General features: G+C 30.7%; 1 pseudogene; it reads left to right on the top strand.

Annotated features, from left to right (window-relative positions):
- Positions 1-11,973: 11,973 nt before the first annotated feature.
- Positions 11,974-14,908, top strand: LOC107932617 (4-hydroxybenzoate geranyltransferase 2-like; annotated as a pseudogene).
- The last annotated feature ends 2,077 nt before the right edge of the window (positions 14,909-16,985 follow it).

Below are 16,985 nucleotides of genomic sequence, written 5' to 3'. Positions count from 1 at the left end.
TTTGTTATATGGGAATGTCTTTTAATCCTGGTGTTGGATGAAAGCATTGGTAGTCTGACTGGTTTATAATTTATATTGCTCTATTTCATCGGGTATTCTATTTCATTTTGTCTGATAAGAATTGATGAAAGAATACGTATGATATTATGATTTTGTTTCTTCTACTTGATGCTTCATCTGATATATATGTATGGGAAGATATATTGTTCTTGTTATATTTGACTCTAGTGGGATTAAATGATGTTTTCTTTTAGACTTTCTTTCTTTGAAGAATTATCGGGGTATTCTGTATTTTCTCTATGAGTTTGGTTTTCGATTCTCCGGCATAGTATCGTATCTTGGGTTTCTTTATCCTGGATCTCTTTATTCTGGATTTCTTTATTCTGGGTTTCTCTATTTTGGATTTCTTTATTCGGTTTTCTTTTTATCTTTGCTCCATAATTTGTCAATTACGACTCATGTTCGAAGTACGTTCTTCAGCTTGTGATAATCATGTCAAATATGACTATACTTCTAATTTGATCTTGGTAATGTGGTGATTTTAGTATTAGGATTTTTTTTTCTAATTTCTGTGTAAGGATTTGACATCAGTAAAGGCATAGGTGATAAAAGCGCGAGTTTCAGTCGATATGGTGAATTATTTATTTGAAAGATTTCGTGTGACAATTATGTCAGGATTATTTTTCTCAAGTTTGATAATAGAATTTCATTTTTGTGCTGATAAAAGAGTAAATAGTCTGAACGAGGAGTGTATATTTATTAGAAAGAGTTGGATATTAGTTAAAGTCACTATGAATGATAAGGTTTTCTTCTTGTGAAAGCTGAAAAGTTTATTACATGTTGACAGAGTTCGGATAGATGAGAATATTGGTAACCGAAGCGTCTGAACTAGACTAGTCTACATTGAGCAAAGACTTCCTGACTTTTAGTAATGTACTGTTGTATGAATTGTGATATGTTTCAAGACAGTGAGGTAATGTGATAGTTTAGAGCATTCGATGTTCCATAAAATCTGAGTTATTAAAGAAGTTAAAGCCGAGCATTGGGATCTATCAAAATTATCCTTGCCAGTGTTGATATTGGGATGGAAATGAAAAGGATTATTCTTGAGGCCATATCAGAATTATTTCTATGGCGGAAAGAGGAAAATGTGATGTATCCTATTCTTAAATGTTTAGCGAGATCTATAAATCATATCGGTATTGAATGAATTCCTACTCATCAGATTCATGGAATTTCAGCTCTCTTTGATTGTTGGATTTCTTGGAATTTCGGTCTCCATTAAATCAAGTTGAGATACAGGTTTTATGTCATGATATCATGGGAAACTGAGAAGGGTTGAAAATTTAAGAACAATTAAGAGATGAGTCCGTAAGCTTTCAGAATATATGAGAAATTAAAGAGATATATTGGAGGCACCGCCTGAGTGAAAGTTCTTCAGCACCGAATATGAAATTGAAGAATCTAAGTGAAGACCACTTTTCCGGTAAGATTTTCGGGGACGAAAATCCCTAAAGGGGGGAGAGTTGTAACGGCCCAAATTTCAGTGATATCGGAACAATGATTTGAGATCACTAAATCCGACAAGTATGTTTAAAAATTTAATAAATTAATAATTATGAGTCAAGTGTGAATTTAGAAGAATTTTGAATTAGTGAATTTTGTGTAAAAAAAAGAGAGAAAAGAATTTAATAAGTAAATTGGGTCTAAAATGAGGTATCGAGACCTCGAATTCATAAACCGAGCCATAAATATTTTTAGAAATATTTATGGAGTGTAAATAAGTTAGTATTAAAGTTTCGTCAAGAAATTTTAAGATTTCGGTAGTTAATTAGGTGAAAAGGACTAAATTGAACTAATTGTAAAATTGTGGGATGTGATTAAATAGCTTAAGTATTTAAAAAGATGGATTTAAAGAGCAATTAGACCCAAAGGTTAATGGCTGGACGGTTTGGGTATGAAATAAGCAAGAAAACAATGTGAATAAGGGGCAAAATTGGAAATAGCATAAAAGTTAGTAATTAAATAATGATGTAATTGAAAAATCTAGACATTTTCTTCATCTTTCTCAGCCAGAAACGTCGTACCAGGTCTCCTATGCTGGTTTTTCATATTTTTACACCATGTAAGTTCAATTTTTACTATTTCTCAGTAATTTTTATGTTTTGGTGACTTTTACAATTAGGTCTAATCATCTAATTCATTAGTTTTTGATTTGGTGGGTGAAATTGGAAGTTACCCTGGCTGAGTAAGGGTAGTATATGATGAATTATTATGAAATTGAAGTTCTAATTTCATATTAAGGTTGTTTTATTAAGTCATTTTGATAGAAAATGGTATTTAGGACCTAATTGTGAAAAAGTTGTGAATTAGATGTTGGTGTTGAAATTGAGAATATCAAAGGTTGTGAAATAATTTATAATGATAAAATAAAGTGTTAATTGAGAAAAAATTAGTTCAATTGATGGGTGAATTGAGTAGGGACTAAATTGTAAAAACTGTAAATTTTAGGGTAAAAGTGTAATTTCAAAATTTAAACAGCATAAATTGTGAAGTGAAGTAGAAATCAAATAAATGCTAATGAGTAGAAATAATTTATATTATAGATCAAGAGAAACGAGATTCAAGTCGTGATCGAGGGAAAAATAAAGTTTACGAGGAATAGGCTCGATTGCTAATATTTTATATCGAGGTAAGTTCATATGATTTTTAATAATGCAATGTGTAATTTAATGTTTTGAAATGAAAATTTCATGAATGATATAGTATATTATTGTATATAAAATGTCATTAAACTGTGATAATTGTAAAATGATATTTGAATAAAAGTACAAATTAAATGGAACAACGGACTTGAGTACTTTCATTCAGTGGCTAAGACGAATTGACGAAAAAGACCATGGTTGGACCATGGCAGCATGTGAAATGTGATTTCCGTATAAGACCATAGCTGGGCTATGGCTTCAGAGAAATGTGATTTGTGCTTCCGTATAAGACCATATCCAGGATATGGCATCGGTGTGATATGTGCTACTGTATAAGACCATATCTGGGATATGGCATCAGTGTGATATGTGATCCGTATAAGACCATGGCTGGGCTATGGCCTCGGTATGTGATATGTGACTATGTGCAAGACCATAATTTTACTATGGCATTGTGATAATGAGGTACTCAATTCCGTAGTTGTTCCCTAATTTGATTATGAACGAAAATGTAAAATGGCCCGAAAAGATTAAGAATTGGTGAATACTATGAAAATGACACGATTTGGAATAAGTTCTTGATACTTGATGACATTGAGATTATGGATCTATGCTTATGAAGCATAATTATGTATTCTTACCATGATGGATGAAATGATATTGTATGGATTTAGTGAATAATAGTGGTGAATGAATAAATATGGCCTTGGCAGTTTTGGATTACTGCAGTAGTGTATCTTTTGAAATTCACCATAAATTATGGAAATTGAGTTAAGGGCTGAATAAAATATGAGATTAAAGCCTGATGAGTCTAGTTTCATATAGAGGAAACGGTGCATGCAATTGGATTTTATGTTATAAGATATTTAAATTGTTGTGAGACAGAGTTTGAATGACTTCGAGATCCCCTGTTATGATTTTAGAAAATCATTAGAAATTGTACAATTGTGGTGTTTTATCTTAAAAGCATGTTGGTAATTGCTTATTAATTTCATATGGACTTACTAAGCATTTATGCTTACTCCCTCCTTTTCATTCCTTATAGTTTTGACAAGCTAGCTCGGAAATCGGGAACGGTCGGAGGCCCACTCACACTATCCGTATACCATCTTGGCATAATGGCTTGTATATTTTGAGTATGGCATGTATAGCATTATAATCATTTTGTATATATGGTCTTATGATATGGTTATTGAGTGGTATGGAAATGCTTGGTAATGATTAGCCATTGGAATGGCTAATCATGATCATATTTGGTGTTATGTATGTCAAATTGCTAGCTAATCCATGGAAACCATGAAATAGGTAAAATTTACCATAAAATAGATTCAGACAGCAGTAGAGATGAGAATTTGAAAAATAACTAAAATAGTAGAAATGGAATTAAATAATGAATAAGTTATGGAATCGAAGCTTGATGAGTCTATTTTCATATGGAAGAAGCGAAACAGGTATATGATCTATATTTTATGAGATGTTTAAATTTTTGTGAAACAGGGCCAGAGCAATTTCTGGATCCCCTGTTCTGAATTTGGAAATTCACCATAAATTTTAAAAAGATAATTAGAAGTCATGCTTTATATGTACAGATTCCTTATTGAGTCTAATTTTATTAGAAAAAAACGGCATAGTCATTTAAGCTCTGTACAGGGAGATATCTGATTTGTAATACACAGAGGTCAGAGTAGTTGAACCCTGAAACAGGGGAGACTTTAACTAATAAACTGTACTAATTGGCCCAAACAAAAATTCTAGAAAAAAATTAGTAGATAGATATATGAGTTTAGTTTCAGGAAAAATTTACGGAATTGGATTTCGAGTTTCGGAACTCGAGATATGAATTTTTAAGAAACTATGACGCAGTTGGACAGCTTGTCCGAATTTGTTTAAGTGCTCAAATAAGTTTAGTAATGCCTCGTGCTCGACTCCGGCGACGGTCTCGGGTAAGGGGGCATTACAAATTCAAAGTAATATTAACTTTAATTTACATGCATGTTGACTTTTATTATTGATTTTTGTTTCAAATTCTTATATTATAATATACCATTTTTTAGCTGAAAGTGGTGGGAGGCACAAAACTTGAGGACGTACGCTATTAAAAAATTTATATGAGTTAAATTCTGTCGAACGTGTCAAAGTAGCTAGAAACAGTCTTGGTCAGCCAATTGGATCAAAAACTTGACTTTTAGCAGGATATTAGGGCATTATAGCACAAAATACCATTCTGTTGCCTATCAACTACGAGTCATGGCATCATATGCCTGACAGTAACAAAAATCAAGCTCTCGATAATATTAAGGTAGTAACGTGAATGTAATTTATAATACTTTTGTTTAAGTTTCATTTATATTTACTTTCTAAAGTTGTGTTATTTGCAGGAGAGATTTGCTTTAGAGGTCTCAGATAATTATGTGAAATAGGCATTAGGAAAAAAATGAAGAGACCATAAAAGTACTTTAAAGAAAAAATATTTTAAGAAAAATATAAGTCTCGAAGAGAAATTGTGAAATGTCCCGCCGGGAATGCGGAGGTACCAATGGAAAAATGCAGTTAAACTTTGGAACTCAAAGAAATGAGAGGTATTGCATACTTCCAGACTCTTATAATTATTTCGGTTTATAGTATTTACTATATATGTAATAATAATTTCATAATGTAGGATCGTGAGCGAGTTGGAACTACAAGTAGGCAAAAACAAAAATTCACACACACAGTTGGGTCGAAAAGGTTTGCTCGTGTAGCTGATGACAATGTATTTTGAATTTATTAGTTGTTCAAATATTAATTACTTTCTAGCAAATAATTTTTTTCCTACTATATTGTAGGAACTGTCGTTTGGTCAAAAAGTTGGACGCCTTCAACTTTTTGACATTACGCATAGAAAGAAAGATGGATCTCCTATGACTACTGAAGCTGAAGAAATTATGGTATATTTACTTAATAAAATTTGAATTATTTTAAATATTTATCATGTTTAATTATAATGGTTTAATTCGTTGTTTGTAATACAAATAATGTTAAGTTATGTTGCATTTGTTTTGATTATATATTTCGTTTCTAACTCTTTGATTGATTTATTAGGAGAAACTAAAGGATAAAAGGGCGGGTATGAAATGATCGCTTCAAGTGATAGTTCTGTTAATCTTGACGACATTGATAACCGAATTATTACTGAAGTTTTAGGTCTTGAAAGGTATGGTCAGGTTCAATTTCGATTTCAAGGATCTTTTGTTAACCCAACCAAATATTTTGGATCTAGCTCACAACAATACATGCCTTTGGGGAATCAAGCTCAAGCTGAAGCTCAGAGGTTAAGAGACCAGATGGCTCAGATGCAAGCGAGCACAATTGAGCAAATTGCTCAACTTAAAGCGGAGGAAGCATCGAAAGAAGCAGAGGCTCAAAGAAAATATGAAGAACTCCAGCTACAATTTAAAGCGGAGGCAGAGAGAGGGAAGCAGAGACAAGCAAAAAATATGACGAACTCCAACAATGGCTTCAGAATATGATGAAGATGTTTCAACAGTCGGAGAATCTGCCATCTTAGACGTTTATTTTCTTATTGTGAGAATATTGTATAACTTTTGAATATAATATATTTTGTTATTTCATTTATTAATTTAGATCATATACATATTTCTTTCATTGGATTTGAAGTATCATTTGGATTTGCAGTTTTTGGTTGGATTTAATATTGCAGGAAATTATGTTGACAATTCGGGTTCTGTATGAATGAAAATGGGTCGGTAAAAATCTGCTAAAGTTAGTGGCGTTTTTACACAAATGTCGCCAAAGAACATGACTTTTAGCAGCGTTTTTGGCGAAAGCGCAGCTAAAGGTCATAGGCGTTTGTAGGAAAGCACCGCTAATGGTCATGTTCTATAGTGGCGTTTTTTCACATAAACGCCGCAAAATTTAGCGGCGTCATCTATAGCGGCATCTATTGTGGTGCTTATCAAAACCCTGCAATTTGTTTTAGCGGTGCTTTATAGTTCCAAAAAAACGCTGCTAAAAACCTGTTTTGCTAGTGTTTATGCTAATCCGTGATACTATGTGTAAGTTACACTTGAGTGCTTTCCTTGCGGTTATCTCTCTCTTGCTATCTTTTGATTACTAATGAAGAGGTTTTCTGCAGATTACTTTTGCTTCACCTAATGAAGATGAACTAATTGCTATGGCAATTGAAAGGAATAATTGTTCTACAGATACTTTGTTCTAGATGCTGAAACCAGCAATCTGGCATTTGTTGGAGAAAGTTGTCAAAATTCTTGTTTTGACTATTGGTTCAAATGGTGTATTTTTATGCACTAAAGAATCTTCTGAAGAATTTGTTTGGAAAAGATGCAGTAACATGGAATTAGTCGACAATTATTTGAAAATATAACATCAAGCTACCCTTCAAATTTGTATTCTAATTCTAAGGTTCTTGAGAGAAGCCCAAATTTCTTAGCTACTCATTTTCCTGCACCCACTGCATCTGCTGTAAGGCTTACAGGAGCTGGTGATTGTCTAGTCGGTGGAATGCTTGCATCACTTCCTACAAGTTAATTTAGATGTGATGCAGAGTGTAGCAATTGGTGTAGCTGCAGCCAAAGCTTCGGTTGAGGTGGACAGTAATGTTCCTTCTCAATTTAGTTTGCCAACAATTACAGTTACCTTTGATTTTAGATAACCATTGCTTTGGGTATTGTTTAAGCATTAATCTACAACTTAAATATTTATGTGAATAATGTGCAAGTAAATGTCATTCCATTATGCAAGTGATGCCAGGATTGTATATTCAGTTGCCAAACTTTTGCAACATCAGTCTAAGTTGTAATGTCCAAACAAGGGGCATGGAGTTTTGGTAAACACCCAAAGTTAGAGCTATATGGGTTTGCCTTTTTTACTGTTATACCAAAAAAAAAACCTGAAAATTACGAATTGAGCTTTTATACACCATATCTGCAGAATAAATAGCAATGTAGCCTTATATTTTATTGGCATGACTATGTCTTGTTTTCTTAGCCTATTACTAAACTGACATTTTTTTAGATTTACCTATTATAAAATTTGAAGGGGACATACACTGATCTTTGTTGGTGCAAGGAATTGGATTGCCTTTGTTACCAAGGTATTGTTTGTTTTGGAGATATGAAATTTGTTTCTCATGGTTTTACTTTTTTGAAATGCATCTGGATACGGAAGGGTGAGCTTTGTTTTTCAAAACCATGATCCAGTCCTTGACTAGATGACATGTAATCATTTTTTACCTCAATGATCATGGATCCATGTGTTTCCAGTTTTATTTCTGAATTTTTGCTTTGACCGGTGCATACTATTAAAAAGTTTTGCTTGTGAGTTGTCAACTTTCATTTTCCAGTTTCAAGTATGTCTTTAAAGATATTCTTCAACACATCGTAGCAATTGCATATATCGAATTTCCAACTCCTCATGATCAAGAATTACAGCATGACATAGGGTTGGATAAATCTTCCATATTTTGTAAAAAAAAAGTATTTAAATAAATAATTTAATATAAAATATTAAATTTATTTATTTACAATATGTTAAATCTTTTATATAAATATAATTTAATATAAAAAAATCTTTTAATATAATTTAGTATAAAATATTATTTCCAAATTTTAGAAAATATAAAATAAAATATTTTATTATAAAATATTTAATTAAATTAATATAAAATATTTTATATTTAAATATTATTAGTTTGATAGAAAATATTATTCTTTAATATTAAATTGATGTGGACAATACATTAAAATATTAAAAGGCATATTTGTCATTTGAGTTTTTTTTTTTTGCTATTACATATATGTTTCTGTCAACCAAACGCATAAATACTACTATAATACTCATTCCATTCTATCCATCCAAACCACTATTATGCCTATTCAATTTCATTACAACCCTATTTCACTCCCACAGAATGGATATTTCATTACAGTCCTATTTAATTTTAGTGAACCAAACGTGCCATTAGAAACCTAAAGTACATCAAGCATATATTGATCTTGATGAACATCCACTTAATGATAAAATATTCATAATACTTCTCCTTAGATATCTATCGGTAGATAATGTGCCTTGTTAAAACCTCACTAAGATAAAATTTTGTGAGAAAAAATCTTAATGAAGGAAAAAAAGTACATATATTTATAATACGTATAACATGTTGCCTCATTAAAATCTTACCAAGAAAATCAAATGAGACAAAATCTTGATTAAGGAAAAAAGAATATAACATGCATTTACCCCCTTATGACAACATTACATGTTACCTGAAATTCTACGTATTTAATCTTGAATGCTAGCTTTTCAAATGATCACTTGTACGTATTTACTAAGCATTTATATTATCATTCTTTTGAAAATCATGAATAAGGAAAAATTTTGAGGAAATATATTTTGATCTCTTCAAGAGTTCCAACAATAATCATAACGAACTTTGATAATGATCATTTTATAAAAATAAAATAGACATTTTAATCAATTTATAATTTTCTTTCAACTATTACTCACTGAGTCGAATTTATCACATATGTTCAAATCATTTTAATTTATATAAATATTTACACAAACATATTGGCCTATTTATTGGAAATTTCTATATTCTTCTCGCATTTTAAATACTTTAAAGATTTTAATATAAACTTCACTATATAGTGATTCATATAAATGTTGTAACAACAACTCTTAGACACATGCCAAATATTTCATGAAGTGCTAGACCAATAAGATATATCAAGGTTATTGCATCCACCACAAAAGAATATTATAATCAATATCAGGACTTAACGAAAAACTTTATTTATTCCATTTCGCAAAATTATTCATTTGTATCCCACTGGCTTTATACCTTTAGATGTTTGGACAACTGGTCCAAAAACTGCATGAATTTAATACTACTTGAATTGTGTCATTCTATTTTGTCCAATCTATTCCATGTCTATATTTCTCAACAAATTTATTCAAGATTCTCATTTTCTTTCATTATATTCCAATAATACTATTGCATGCAAAATCATTGTTGACAACATTTCATTCTCAGTTTTATATTTTCTCATTTTGACATAACTTATTGAGATCGCTTTATTTTCACTATTTCAATCTTCAAGTACATGAATTTTTTTTGGTGTTTTAATAATTAGTTATGTCTCGGGTCTCTTAAAGAGCACTCATCTCTACTATATGACCATCTATATTTATTGTTTTCTTGTACGAAATTTTTCATATTTGGAAATAATTAATCTACAATGTTTTAGGCATGCATTTTATTTTAACAAGTTATCCTACTGGAACTTCAATTCAAATCAAAACATTAGTTGATATATAACACTTGGTTATTCTCATTAGGTCAGCAAATCCATCTGACAATTAACTTGCAATAAAATAATAAAAAAAATTTATAAAAGAAATTGTTTTGTGGGTTTTTTTAAGGGAATTTTGGTTAAAGTATCTTACTAATAACGTGTTATAAAATAAATAATAAAGTAAACAAAGAACAAAAGAATAGAAGAAGTAATAGAACTCTTAATTTTATTGATCAATAGAGATATTTACAACACTTCTCCAAAATTTATATTTATAGACATAAGAAATATAAATGAAATAAATTCTACTTTTAATAATATTAAATTCTTACAGTACATCAAACTTATCTTAATTTTAATGGACATTAATTAATGTTAGGATATTTATAATTTTTTTATATTTTTCAATTTTACCTTTTTAAATATTTTTATTTTGTATTTTAAAGGGTTTGTTTTTCCCATAATTTTTGGATTTTTACAACTTTTAAGGAGTTCTTACTTTCTTTTTCTTTTTTTTTTTTACTTTTTATGTACTTTTAAATAACCATTTGCCACTTGATTTGGTGCTTTAGCGGTGCGGAATTATTACGGCAGTCAGTCCATTTCTAATGACGCAATCCATAGTGTGTAGGAAACAATGTTCCTGTAATCGACCCTAGTGTTGGAACTACAACTCCATTTCTAATCATGCAATCCATAGTTTATTGGTTTCTTGTCTTTCTTTCCACGAAATTTGTTAACTTCCACACCGCTATTGGTATACATTACAACTGTTTAAGAGGCGCATTTCCGCCAACCCCAAAGTTTGTCTGGATTTAATAGTTCGGATAAAATATTAAATTCAAAAATGAGATTATACAAAAATAATTAGGTTGGTTTTAAATATAAGTTGGGCTTGGGTTCGAGTTTGAACATTCAAGGCCTGAGCTAGGCCCGGCTAGATTCGTTTTTAAGTTTATAATACTTTATATTATGTTATTTTTATATATTATATAATTTATAACACATTAAAAAATAAATCTATACTAAATATATAAGAATACTTTAATGTAAACATTAAAATAATGTTAAATGACTATATAAATTATTTTAATAAATAAATAAATAAATTATTAATATTAAAACAAAATAAAATAAATATTATTTTTTAAAATATTTAAAATATAACATGATCGAGCCTAAAATGAACTTTGATTAGTTTTTTACAAATATGAGCAAGTTTGGATAAAAATTTAGGCCTATATTTCAGATCAAGCCAAACTTAGACAAACATAAAATATATTAATATTATGTTTAAACTCGACCCAACCTATAAGCACCAGATACTAATAAGTTGATATTACATCAAACGATACCAACCTTAAAGTACTTTTCTAAAATTGAAATAACACACATTATTCAATATAGTGGCAATAAAATTCCAATTACCATGCTGAAAACCAGTCACCCACTTTATATTATAAGACTCGTCAAAGCATTTATAATACTCAAGTATCACTAATTTGACAATCCATTAAACTTTTCTTATACAATTTCTTTTTGAAGAATACAATTATTGTTATTATGATATTTTACATCTGGAGAGTGTTCACTAATTTTTGCATAGCTTATTACAGCCTAGATATTTTTCTTTCTCCTAAAAAGACAACCTTAATTAGAGGCCTTATACTAATACCATACCATCCCATGTTTGTGTAGTGTGTGAAATAATTTAATTACTTAAAAGACTTGCCAATACAAAGCCCTCCATTTAAACCACTTGGAAGTTGGGACATTGTAGCAAGTAAAGATTATTGGGTCTTCTTTTTCCACAATTTGTTGCCCTTCCACACCGTTGTTAAGTACATAATTTTTTACCTAGATTTTTGTTTTTCAATTGGGGTGGAATTTCAGCTCCTCTCTTTATTATATATATATATGATATAAGATATGCGCGCATAACCACATTCATCACATATTTATAGTACCGCCAAGTTCAACCTTGAGCATAAAGTTTAGTCCATCTTTGTGATCAAGGTGAACAATTACGTACCTCATTCATACACCCAAACATTCTTTACCGTACACACAAAAGAAACAAAAAATGGCTTCCCTTTCAGTTGGTGGTGCTCATTCGAGCCTCCGAATCCCCTCTCTCTTTCCTACACCCCCAACAATAAGGATGCTGAAGCATCATCCTGTTTTAAATTGCACCCCATTCTTCCCCACTCCATCTTTGTTTTCTCCGAAAAACTTGTCATTGCGTTCCTCAAATCACAGAGCCGGAATAGCTTGGATGTCCACAACCACATCTCCAGTAGGCAAAGATGATCAAAAGCTAATTAGTGGGCAACCGAATGAGAAAGTGGTTCAAGTTTCATCGTGGATTGATTACTTACCTAAAGAAATTCAACCTTTCGCTAAGCTGGCTCGCGTGGACAAGCCCATCGGTACTTGGTTTCTGATTTTTCCCTTTGCATGGTAACTATCACTTCCTTTCCTTCCATTTTTTATGTTTCGGGTGATTTAAATAATATACCCTTTAATTCCTTAATTAAATTTTGTGTGTACGTATAGGTCAGCTACGTTGGCAGCAGCGAGTGGAAGTATTCCGGATTTCAGGAATTTAGCTGTATTTGCTTGTGCAGCTCCATTTTTTAGGGGGCTGCTTGTACCATTAATGATTTCTTTGATCGTGATTTTGATAAAATGGTCAGTTCCTTCTTCATGCAAGACGGTGTAAATATTATTTTCGACCAAAGTTAACAACGTTGGATAGAGTTCTGAGCAATTATTTTTTGGTTTTTTTTTCTATTAAATAATCGCCTTATAGTGTCGGAAATATTTTATGTACCAGCAAGTACTTATGACACATTTTATTAATGAAGTTGATGTGTAAAGAAATTGGGTAAAATGCAGGTGGAGCGTTCAAAAGAGAGACCGATGGCAAGTGGGGCTGTCACACCATTTCAAGGACTTTGTTTCTTTGCGTTTCAATTGCTTCTGAGTCATGGAATTTTCCTCCAACTCACCAACTATAGGTCTCACTTCTCCTTTGTTTTTCACAATGATTGAAAACTCTACCTCAATAAATGCAATACGTAATTAACATTTTATCATCACTAAATTTATGAATATAATAGTATTTATGGTATACGTAAAATTAAAATTGATTCAATATTTTTATTGTATCAAATCGAGATTATCATTTTTATTTATATTTATCAAATAAAAATCTTTCTATTTATTTTTTCCATAAACAAATTTATATATGTATTCCACAATTAGTTCTATTTTATTTATTCAAATTTCCTTCCATCTGATTTTGGATTCCTATTTTTTGTTTATAGTTGGATAATTGAGGCAGCGTTCATCTTCCTAAGTTGTACCTATCCTCTCATGAAGAGACTGACATACTGGGTAATGATGATTACATAAATATGTCAATGTAACATAAAAAGGAAAAGAAAAAGCTTAAAGGATAAGTTTGTTGCTTATAATATTTATTACTATATTTTCTAATTGAATTTTGTTATTATACTATGAGATCGTAGGCAAATTCACCTCTAAATAACCCTCACCTTCTGCTTATACTGTTAACATAGATATATCTTTTACGATCGCTGGCTATTTATTTCTAGGTTTACTTATTAGTTCCTATATATTATTTATTTAGTTACTTTCTTTTAATGTATTCTTATTATTGAAGTCAACAAAATTCAATAAATGTATGCATTTCCAAAATATTACCTTATGAATCCGACAATATCTAGTGGCATTGATTATACATTTTTCTCCAATTATTGTTTCTGCCCTATCCCATTAACTTGTACGATTTACACACAACTCTATACGGTAATGATGATGTGATAATGCTGCAGGTGCAAGCTTATTTAGGTTTGACAATCAACTGGGGATCAATACTAGGGTGGTATGCAGTTAAAGGAAGCTTGCAACCGTCGATTGTACTCCCACTCTTCCTTTCTGGTTGTTTCTGGACTATTTTGTACGATACCATTTATGCTCATCAGGTATACTAATTGAACATATATCTCTCATGTTTTATATATTCTCTATTTATCAAAATGCTGGTGTCATTGATGAACAGGATAAACAAGATGACGTGAAAGTTGGCATTAAATCCACGGCCTTAAAATTTGGTGAGTCAACAAAAGAGTGGATCACTGGCTTTGCAATTGCAAGCATTGGCACCCTTGCTCTCACTGCATACAATGCTGCATTAGGTATTTAATTCCTAATGATTATGCTGCTTTTCAATCACAACATTTCCGTGTTTAGTTAACAATCATTCTGTAATCTTGGTGTGGGAGCAGGGCGGCCATTTTATGTGTTTTTAGCAGCTGCATCTGGACAGTTAGCTTGGCAGATAAGGACAGCTAACCTTTCATCCCCAGCTGATTGCAACCGAAAGTACGTATACGTATTACGTTTTAAAGTATTTGGAACTGGATATTGGATTAATTTAAAGCATGGAGGCCTTTCTCTTAACATATATAATTATGTTGTTTTTAAAGAGTATTTGGGAGTATGATTTTCTAAATAAATTTCAAAAATATTAGAATATTATATAAATATGTTAGTGTATATGATGTTCAACATGAACTAGTGATGATAGAAATTTGTTTAGAGTAAAATATCAAATAAAAAATAATGCTTGCAGTTTAGTTCACTTAATTAAATTATCCTTTATTTTTGGTTTGGTTGCAGGTTTGTGTCCAACAAATGGTTTGGTGCCCTAATTTTCTGTGGGATTTTACTTGGAAGGATCTTCCCTTGAAAGTAGTCTTAATTATTTGTGAACGGGCTAGAATTATTAGTGGAGGCTAGCATAGGAACAATCCATGGAAAGGAAAATAGAGAATTGTTGTAATATCCTCGTAATAATCAACATGGGAATCATATATTTAACGAGTATAATCTGTGAGAAAGGATTATATGAAACAGTGACGCTACGTCATCTTTATTTCTTTCCAATAATTTTATGCCACATCAGTATTATCCTGAATTTCAGTATTTTAATTTGGATTTAATTTTTTTCAGGATAAGAGTACTGATGTGGCATAAACTATTGGAAAGGGATACAGATAACGTGGCGTCACTAGTTCATACAATCCTTTCCTCGTCACCATCGTAAAAATAAAATTACTTCGATAACAGTGTCTTGTTATAACAGTTAAGTTTTTTTAAAATAATTATTTTATTTTATTTTATTTTCTACAACAACATTCATAGTCATAGAATACATTTTTTATTAAATTAGTTTTTTTAGAAACAAATGATCTAAATTTTTAAGTAAAATTGTACTTATTTCACATAAACAAGACTATTAATTATCATTTATTGAATGAAAATTATCTCAATTAAAATATTATTTCAATAAAATGATAAATTTAACTTTAAAAAATTTATTAATCATATTTTATTAAATGAAAATAATCTTCAATAAGTAGAATTAAAGACATCAATTCAAAAAACTATTAAGTTCCCTAATTAAATATTCTACTATGAAGTTGGAACATCATAAACTTATAAATTGATTACTTGAATTTAGTAATTCCTGATAAATTCGTTATTTTAATTTGATAACTCATATTGATTAATTAAACTTATAAGATTTATGAGCTTTATAATTATCGTGTGAAGAACGTAAATAAAATATGCATAAAAGCAATAATACATGCATCTATTATACATATTTTAATTTTGTATTTGATTCTCACTTTCTTTCTTTTTGAATAGTTCTTCTTCTTTATTTGATGGAAATTCACTATATTAATTCTATTGTAGTTACAACGATTATTTCTCTATATAACATGTTGTTATAGGTGTATACAACCACCTATCTATAATAAGCAAACTTAGTAGACAATAGGATATTAGGGTGTTCATTCGGTAACCGACCCGAAATTACTATAACCGAATTAACCGACCTTCCAAAATTTAACCGTTAACCGAACCGATTTTTTTTTAAATAATTAACCGAACCGAAATTTTTTCGGTTATAAGGTCGTTAACCGAATTAACCGAATTATGTATTTTTATTTTTGGTTAAAATTACCCGAATTACCCGAATTACCCGAATTACCGAATTAACCGAATTAACCGAATTAACCGAATTACCGAAAATACCCGAATTTTTTATTTTTTATTTTAAAATTTAAAAAATTTATAATTATTAAAGTAATTGGGTTTTAGACTTTAGTATTGGGTTGTCTTTTAGTTTTAGTTTTATTGGATTGGGTAATTGGGTAACTTTAGTTTAGTTTTATTGGGTTGGGTAATTGAGTTTGGGTTGGGTTGGATAATTTTATTTATTAATTTTTCGGTTAACCGAAAATTTTCGGTTAACCGACCGGTTCGAACCGAATTAACCGTTAACCGAAAAATCATAAAAAAATTAACCGACCCCGACCGAAAAAATTCGGTTAACCGACCGATTAACCGAATTCGGTCGGTTAACGAATTTTTTCGGTTTTACCCGAATTATGCACACCCCTAAGGACTATTATGGAGAGGGTTGATTATACCTCTTATAATAGTGCTTGCTCTGGCAACTTCCAAAGAAAATCTTTCAATGCCTTTGTTTTGAAAGAAACTTTATTGAATTGGCATGTAGGTGTCTAACATAGTGTCTTGTTTCTGCATTAGGAAACAACATGGATATTGCTTCTACAAGTCCTTGCAAACAGAACAAAAAAAATATTTTTTTAGCATACTCTAAACAGAAAAAAACAATAAATGGAGTTTTACCTTTTGTTTGTTAGGCATGAAGATATTTGATATAAGCTCACATTTCCAAGTCCAATGCGAGCAACTCCAAGAACCTGCACCATGATGCCAGGTTTTCACTTTCAACTGCAACATATGCAATAGTGTAACCCCTCACCGTATTCAACGCCAGATTAGGGTTTCGGAGTATTACAGACTACAAACATTTAAAAATCAATATAATTCACATCATGAAATT

This window comes from Gossypium hirsutum, chromosome A12, assembly GCF_007990345.1.
Source record: "Gossypium hirsutum isolate 1008001.06 chromosome A12, Gossypium_hirsutum_v2.1, whole genome shotgun sequence".
Classification (NCBI taxonomy): Eukaryota; Viridiplantae; Streptophyta; class Magnoliopsida; order Malvales; family Malvaceae; genus Gossypium; species Gossypium hirsutum.
Note: the sequence above shows the minus strand (reverse complement) of the source record. Positions and strands in the feature narration are given on the sequence as shown.